The sequence below is a fragment of the Vipera berus genome, assembly GCF_964194415.1.
Source record: "Vipera berus genome assembly, chromosome: 2".
NCBI lineage: Eukaryota > Metazoa > Chordata > Lepidosauria > Squamata > Viperidae > Vipera > Vipera berus.
This window is the reverse complement of record NC_138203.1, coordinates 111,584,835-111,592,435: the sequence shown is the minus strand read 5'-3', so window position 1 is coordinate 111,592,435 and position 7,601 is coordinate 111,584,835. Positions and strand designations below refer to the sequence as shown.

The window sequence follows — 7,601 nt, the reverse complement described above, 5'->3', positions numbered from 1 at the left end:
CAATACCTTAAACATGGTAAGAAGCATATATAACTTTGGTTCCTAAAAACAAGAATGAGCCTGAGAAATCAGTATAATATGGACCAATCTCCCTACTGAATGATTATAAAATCTGTACTTTGTGAATGTAGTAGTAATTGTTATGCAACATCAAAATGCAAAAAGACAGCTGATGAAAAAAAAGGTTTAGTGAATTCTCAGGATATAAAACAAATGTAGAAAATCCAAAGATAGTAGGGGACACTTATCTCAAGATTTTAAGATAACCTTTATTGTCATTTTTTTACTGTGGGCACAACGGCACACATCAAAAATGAAATTTAGTTGCCTGCTCTCAAAGTGGAACACATACATGACACACACCTAACCATACTATATACACATATGTATAGACCCACACCTCTACATACAGTATATATAACAAATAAATATTAAATATTAAATAATGTCCATCTTGAGAGTTCACAAGGTTAATGCTGTATGGAATGAAACTATGGCTGAATCTGGATGTTCTACTGCGGATACCATGAAACCTCCTCCCAAAAGGTAACAAGAAAAACAGGTCATGAAGAGGATGTGTAGTGTCCCAGATAATCTTATGGACCCTGCTCAAGCAACACTTATATGCTATGTCCTGGATGGAGGGGAGGGAACTGCCATTATCTTTTCGGCCATCCTCACCACTCTCTGCATTGCCTTCCTGTCTGAAGCAGTGATGCTTCCAAACCAGACTGTGATGACAGGATGCTCTCGATTGTCCCTCTGTAGAAAGTGGTAAGGACAGGAGAAGGAAGATGTGCTTTTCTCATGCGACGCAGAAAATGCAGGCGCTGCTGTGCCCGCTTCACCAGTTTCTCACTGTTGAGCGACCAAGACAACCTACTCATTAGCTGCACACCCAGGAATTTGATGCTGGTAACTATCTCCACAAGTGAATCATTTTTGCACAGAGAAGTGTGGCTGTGCCTGACTTTTCTGAAATCGACAATCATCTCTTTGGTTTTTCCGGTATTTGAAACTAGGCTATTTTCCTTACATCAGTTCACCAACCCCTCAACCTCCTTGCAGTAAGCTTCCACCTTGTCATCATGAATAAGGCCCACTACTGTTGTATCATCTGCGAACTTCACAATATGGTTGGTGGCAAACCTAGCACAACAGTCATGGGTCAACAGGGTGAACAGCAGCGGACTTAGGACGCAGCCCTGAGGAGAACCTGTGCTTAAGAAAATGGCATTAGAGGTATTTGTTCCAGCTCGTACATACTGGGGCCTGTTGGTAAGAAAATCAAGAATCCAGTTGCACAAAGGAGTGTTTAAGCCTAGAAGGCCCAGTTTGTCTACTAGATGCTGGGAAATGACTGTGTTAAACGCCGACAAACAACAAATGCACGTGACGATTTCTTTCCTCTAAGTGCTTCAAGCTCAGATTGGAGAATAGAAGAAACAGCATCCTCCATAAAGCGATTTGGTCAGTAGGCAAACTGATGCGGGTCAAATGCTGGTGGGAGGCTTGATATGATAAATGTCTTTTATCAGCTTCTCAAAGCATTTCATAATGGTGGATGTCAAAAGGGCCAAGTCACCCCAAAGGGATGACCAACAAGGAGGGGCACTCACTGGATCGCGGGAGAGCGCAACTCTCCCATTAGACCTGGTGATCCCTCCAAACCGGCAGACGAAAGGACTGGCCATTATGGCTTGTCCCTAGGCTGTGAACAGCCGAAGTCACATTTTCCACCAGGCAACTTTTAAAGCAGCGCAGAAGAGACTGGGTAAGATCTACCTCTTTTACACCCTAATTATATTCTGTACCTCCTTAAGCTGCTAAGCATTTTCCCCCCTGTGGTGAGGGAAGGGGAACTTTAGCCCTCCCTCCAGAAAGAATGATGACTAACTACCCAGGGGTGTTTTAAATGTCAAAAAAGTAACTGAATCCCAATTGGAAATTTATTTCTCAAAGCTTGTGGACTGAAAGATTTTTTATTTTTTATTTTTCATTGTCTACTTCTGTTGGAAATCTGGGTTTTTTCTTATAAAAAGAAGAAAAACTGAAAAGATTAAAATAACTTTGGAACTCAAAGGGAAACTTTAAAGGGGGCCTGGCTGACTGCCCAGGGAAGTAGATAATAATAATAATAATAATAATAATAATAATAATAATAATAATAATAATAATAATAATAATAATAATAATAATAATAATAATAATAATTATTATTTAATTTCTATACCGCCCTTCTCCCGAAGGACTCAGGGCGGTGTACAGGGCAAATATAATAAAAATACAATGTACAAAAGTTAAAAAAGAATTAAATAATACAGCCCAATTCCAATAAAAATTAATACAGTTAATATTAAAATACCCCAAACCCATCAGACTAGGCCGGCTTGTTCAAATAAGTATGTTTTTAGGTCACGTCGGAAGGAGCGAAGGTCGGGAGCCATCCGGAGCTCAACCGGTAAACGGTTCCAAAGGTCTGGCGCGCCCACAGAGAACGCCCTCCCCCTGGGGACCGCCAGTTGACACTCTTTGACCGACGGCACCCTAAGGGGCCCTCTCTGTGGGAGCGCACTGGACGAAGGGAAGTTGATGCCGGCATCAGGTGCTCCCGTAAGTACTCCGGGCCCATGCCATTTAGGGCTTTATAGGTCATTACCAGCACCTTGAATCTTACCTGGAGGGCAACCGGAAGCCAATGCAGCTTGCGGAGTAGAGGTGTTACATGGGAGTATCGGGAAACCCCCACCACCACTCACGCGGCTGCATTCTGCACCAGCTGAAGCCTCCGAGTAGTCCTCAAGGGCAGCCCCATGTAGAGAGCATTGCAGTAGTCCAAACGGGAGGACACGAGCACATGAGTGACTGTGCGCAAGGCATCTCGGTCCAGATAGGGCCACAACTGGCACACCAGGCGAACCTGGGCGAAGGCCCCCCCCCAGTCACAGCTCCTATATGATCTTCCAAAGAGAGCTGTGAGTCTAGGAGGACACCCAAGTGGCGAGCCCTATCTACGGGGGGTAATATCTCATATAGATAAGATACATAACCTTGAGAATTTTGAAACAACAGCTGTGAAAGGCTCTGTGTTCCCTACCTAGAAGAAAAAAAACTTTTTTCTCTCTTTTGGATATTCTAAGTGTAATGCCTTTAGTCTAAAATACCAATATGGAAGAAGAGCAGGAACAAAATTTCCTTATGGATGAAGATCAACAAACTCTCTCTTTGTTGAAAACATTAATTCAAACTCTTACCACAACCAATGAAATACTAAGAGGCTATGGGAAAGAACAAGAAGTTAGCCCAGATATGAAAGCCCAAACTTTGACTACAATTAAAGAACCATCTATACAAAATACAATAGAAAAAATGAAACATTTAAATACTACGACAGAAGAATCTACTATTCAACTAATATTGACATTTGAAAATCCAGAAAAGACATTGACAACTTGGAAAAAGAAAGATTTCCTATACAACTCAGAAGGAACTAGAGGATCTAGAAAAAGAACAGTTGGATGAGAAGATACACAATTCAGAACAACCACGTCTATATGGAAGAATAAAGAGACGACCCACTAGATCTACAAGTCCACTCAAAAAAATGGCGACTGGATGGTTTTGCCAATATCAATTAATATATATGATATTACAAGGAGATTGGTTCAATGATCCAAAAACAAGGACATGGAAGATGACTTGGCAAAGGAAAAAAGCCAGAATAAGACTCAAGAAGAATGGCGTTTCGACCATCTTACGGAAATCTAAAACAGAATGTACTTAAATAGATAAGAGGTGCATGTTGAACACAAGACGTTGTTATGAACTGAGATAAAGAAAAAAAATTGGTCATTAAAATTTAGCAGTGTAAATACTAATAGCTAATTTGAATATTGATTTGTGCATAAAGGTCATGTAAAGGTGAATAATGTAGATAAGCTAAAAACTTATTAATGAAATTAATAAACAGATTTATATGGAACATTACAAACAAAAATTATTAGTTTAAGCAAGAGATAGCAGATACAAAGAGGAAGAAAGAGGAAGTATTAAATACTGAAATAAAAAGAAATTTTGATTACTACTTAACCCCCCCCCCCCCGAAAACTAGCAAAAAGGATATCATATTGAATCCTTAATTTGTTGATATAGAGGGTGAGAAGTTAAGTAGACGGGATGTGTATTTTGAATATTAGATTTTGTGAGGAATGGTGATAGATGAATTGGGAGTATATTAAAAATCTTGGGAATGATAAACATCAAACGTTAAATCTAAATGTTAGTGGAAATTAAAACTGAAAAATCTATTAGGTCATTGATTGTCTAAAAGATTGTATGTTAAATCAACTAGAATATGTGTAAACTAAAAACTATGGATAGATATAAGAAAGTTATTTTCTATGTGATTGATAGGATAAAACTTTTCTTTGAATTTACAAATAGACAGTATATATGAAGGGAAAAAGAGAGGACATGTTTATGGTAGCAATCTGAAAACTGTACTAATGATATCTGTATGTAATTGAATTACTACTACTCAGTCACCATGTTGCTTTTCAAATGTGTGAACGTAATATTAGAAAATCAATAAAATTTGTAAAAAAAAAGATAGACAAATATGGGTCAGACAGCATCACTACTAGATGGATTCATAACCGACTGACCAATTGCACTCAGCCTGTAGTCTTTAAAAGGAACTACAACTACATGGAGGGAAACATGCAGTGGGGAACCCCAAGGTTCTGTCTTAGGCCCAGTACTCTTCAACATCTTCATAAATGATTTAGATGAGGGGATAGAAGAGGAAATCATGAAATTTGTATCAAGCTGGGGGGAATATCCAACACTTTAGAAGATAAGCTCAAGCCATGCCTTGGGACTGATAATAAAAGGGGAAGGTGTGGGCGGTGCTGGTTGCTAAAGGCAACCGTTTGGAGACGTTCAAAGAGAATCCTGGTCTGTTCTTGCTAATCTGTTTGACTCTTGTTTGTTGTTTGATTCTTGTTTGATGTTTTGAATCATGCATTTTTGGTTGAAGAAAATATTCTGTTGCTTTTTTGTTTGAAAGACTTGATTATTTGGAACTGTAAATAAATTTGGGTTTTTTCCAGCCTATTGATTGTTAAAAGGAAAAAGGGGTTGTCCCTAACACACAAACAGGGCCGGTCATAGGCTGGAACAGAACAGGTGCTTTATAAATTATCAGCAAGACAACTGGACCAAACTGTTACCTTTTGCGGAAGTAGCTTACAACAACGAAGTACATTCCAGTACTGGGTATACTCCCTTCAAAGTCGCAACAGGACAGAGTTTCAACTCGATGCCTGAGCTACCCACCAATGAACCCACGATCCCTTCCCTGAAGGAATGGATCAAAAAACTATAGAACACCTTGCCAGTGGTTTGGAAATCCCTAGATGAGACAAGGGAGGCTTACAAAACACAACCTGACAAGAAACGAATGGAACCAAAACCATTTAAAATCAGGGGGGGAGTATATTTCTCTGCCAAGTTCCTAAAGTCCTTACAACCATCAAAGAAACTAGGCCCTAGTTTGTGGGACCATTCCCTATAAAAAGCATCATTAACCCAGTTAAGAGTGGAGTTGGAGCTCCCCAAAACACTAAGATAAGTTCACCCAGTATTCCATTGTAGTTTCTTGAAACGGGAGTCATATTCACCCTTAAAGCCAGCCGAGGTTCTCCCCCCCATTATGGTAGGGGGAGAACAATATTTCAAAATTGCAGAAAGTATCATGGCTCCGCCCAATACCTGGTAGCCTGAAAAGATATCCCGGCCTCCCAAAATGAGTGGGTACATAAGAAGCACGTTAGAGTCACCAGACTGTTAAAAAGATTCCATACCAACTACCCACATAAGCCTGACTAACCTTGCTGTTTCACTTCTCTCCCTGTTATTGTTGACCAATCTCTGGAACTTCTATAACCCATGACCAATCACAAATCCCAAGAAAACAAATTGAACAACGAGGTAGGCAGTGTTGACAACAAAGAAAAACTCAAACAACAATCAGGAGATTCAGGAAACATATCCATGGACAGGCATAAAAGCCTTAAATGCTTATATACAAACTTGTCAGAATCCATTTACATTAAATTTCTAACTCTCTTTTCTGTGCAAACCCAAATCTCCCCCCCCCCTTGGATTCTGCCATTCCCAAGGAGGAAAGGGAATAAACATGGGAGTTTATTGCTTCCACTTTCTTTCCTTAGATGTAACTTTTTGTTTATTTAGCCTGCCTGTTACCCATCACAATAAGATCAATGAGAGGCATTCTCCCTCTCATCTTACGGGCAACTAAGAAAGATGGTGGGGGAATCTGGTTTGTTTCTCCGGATGGAATGTGAAGGGGTGAGATTGATTCTGCTACTAATGGACTGATGATTCTCCTTTTCCCACCAGGGGCTTGCCACCTGAAATTCAGCTGATTTGGAACTGACCAAATGAACTGAGGGGTGCCTGTCTATTATGCCCTCTATCATCTATGTCTTAGTAAAAGTTCCTGCTTGGATAATCTTGTCTTCAAGAGACTTTCTTTCTTAAGATGTGGATTGAAGTGGGTTCTGACATTAGACAGGATCTGCATTAACCTGGAAGGAAGAACCTTACCGGGGGACTTTGCAAAAAATACAATGTCTAATGACGAGAAGGGAAGCCACATTTTCCATTCCATTCCCCCCCCCAACTGAAATCCCACCAACTATCAGAAGCTGAAGCGTCATATTCCTCCAGGGAAGAGGTAGTGGAGACGCGCGACCTCAAACCGCAGTGGTCGATGGGTGTTGGAAGGAAAAGTGAGTGGGAAAAAGCATCAAGGAAAGTGATCCTGAGGCAGGGCAGCCACCCACCCAAATGGAAGCAAGAGATGGAGAGCTCCCTGCATGTCAGTGAAGATGACGGGAGTTATGCACCACATGCAGACTGGATCCTAGAGAAAGCTATTGACCTGATGAGAAAAACCTTTGGCTCACTAAGGGAGGAGAAACCTGAGTCCCGCAGCTGCACCAGCGCCTAGAGCTGCAGCTGAAGAGACAATGAGGGGGATATGGAAACTGTAGCAACAGGGGCGTCCACTGAACCCGGAGCTACCACCTCAGCAGCACCCACCCTCTGTAGACGGGGATCAAGATGGGGGGCAATACCGCCAACAGTGTAGGCACCAATCCATTCAAAGACTCCCGCCTCTGGTAGCAAAATTCAAGGGGGAGCCGCCACGCTTGGAGTTTTTCCTAACTCAAATCCTCAGTTATATGGAAGAATATGGACAGGACATCCCCAGGGACAAAGCCCGCATCCGCATTGTGCAATCTGCCCTGGACGGACTGGTTGCAGACTGGGTGGGGAACCTGCATGACTCCAATGCCCCAGAACTCAATGACTTCAAGCGGTTCATGTGATCCTTGAGGAAGCGATCTGAGGACTCTTTGGCTGATCATAAGGCACAGGAGAGAATCAAAATGGTGAGGCAGGGCAGATGGCCGGTGGCTGAATATACACAAGAATTCCAGGCCATTGTCAAAAAGCTGAACTGGCCAGAAGACATCCTCCTTAGCCATTTCAAAGACGGGCTAAACTACGAC

The 7,601-nt window shown here is 41.4% G+C and overlaps 2 protein-coding genes across 3 annotated transcripts in view; one reads left to right on the top strand and one right to left on the bottom strand.

Annotated features, from left to right (window-relative positions):
- Positions 1-6,449, top strand: part of M6PR (mannose-6-phosphate receptor, cation dependent) — a 79,621-nt gene extending 73,172 nt beyond the window's left edge. The window contains exon 8 of the mRNA XM_081317598.1: positions 6,424-6,449. The gene's annotated coding sequence lies outside the window, so the exon portion shown is untranslated. The remainder of the gene's footprint in view (positions 1-6,423) is intronic.
- Positions 1-7,601, bottom strand: part of PHC1 (polyhomeotic homolog 1) — a 159,935-nt gene that overhangs the window by 16,388 nt on the left and 135,946 nt on the right. The window lies entirely within an intron of this gene.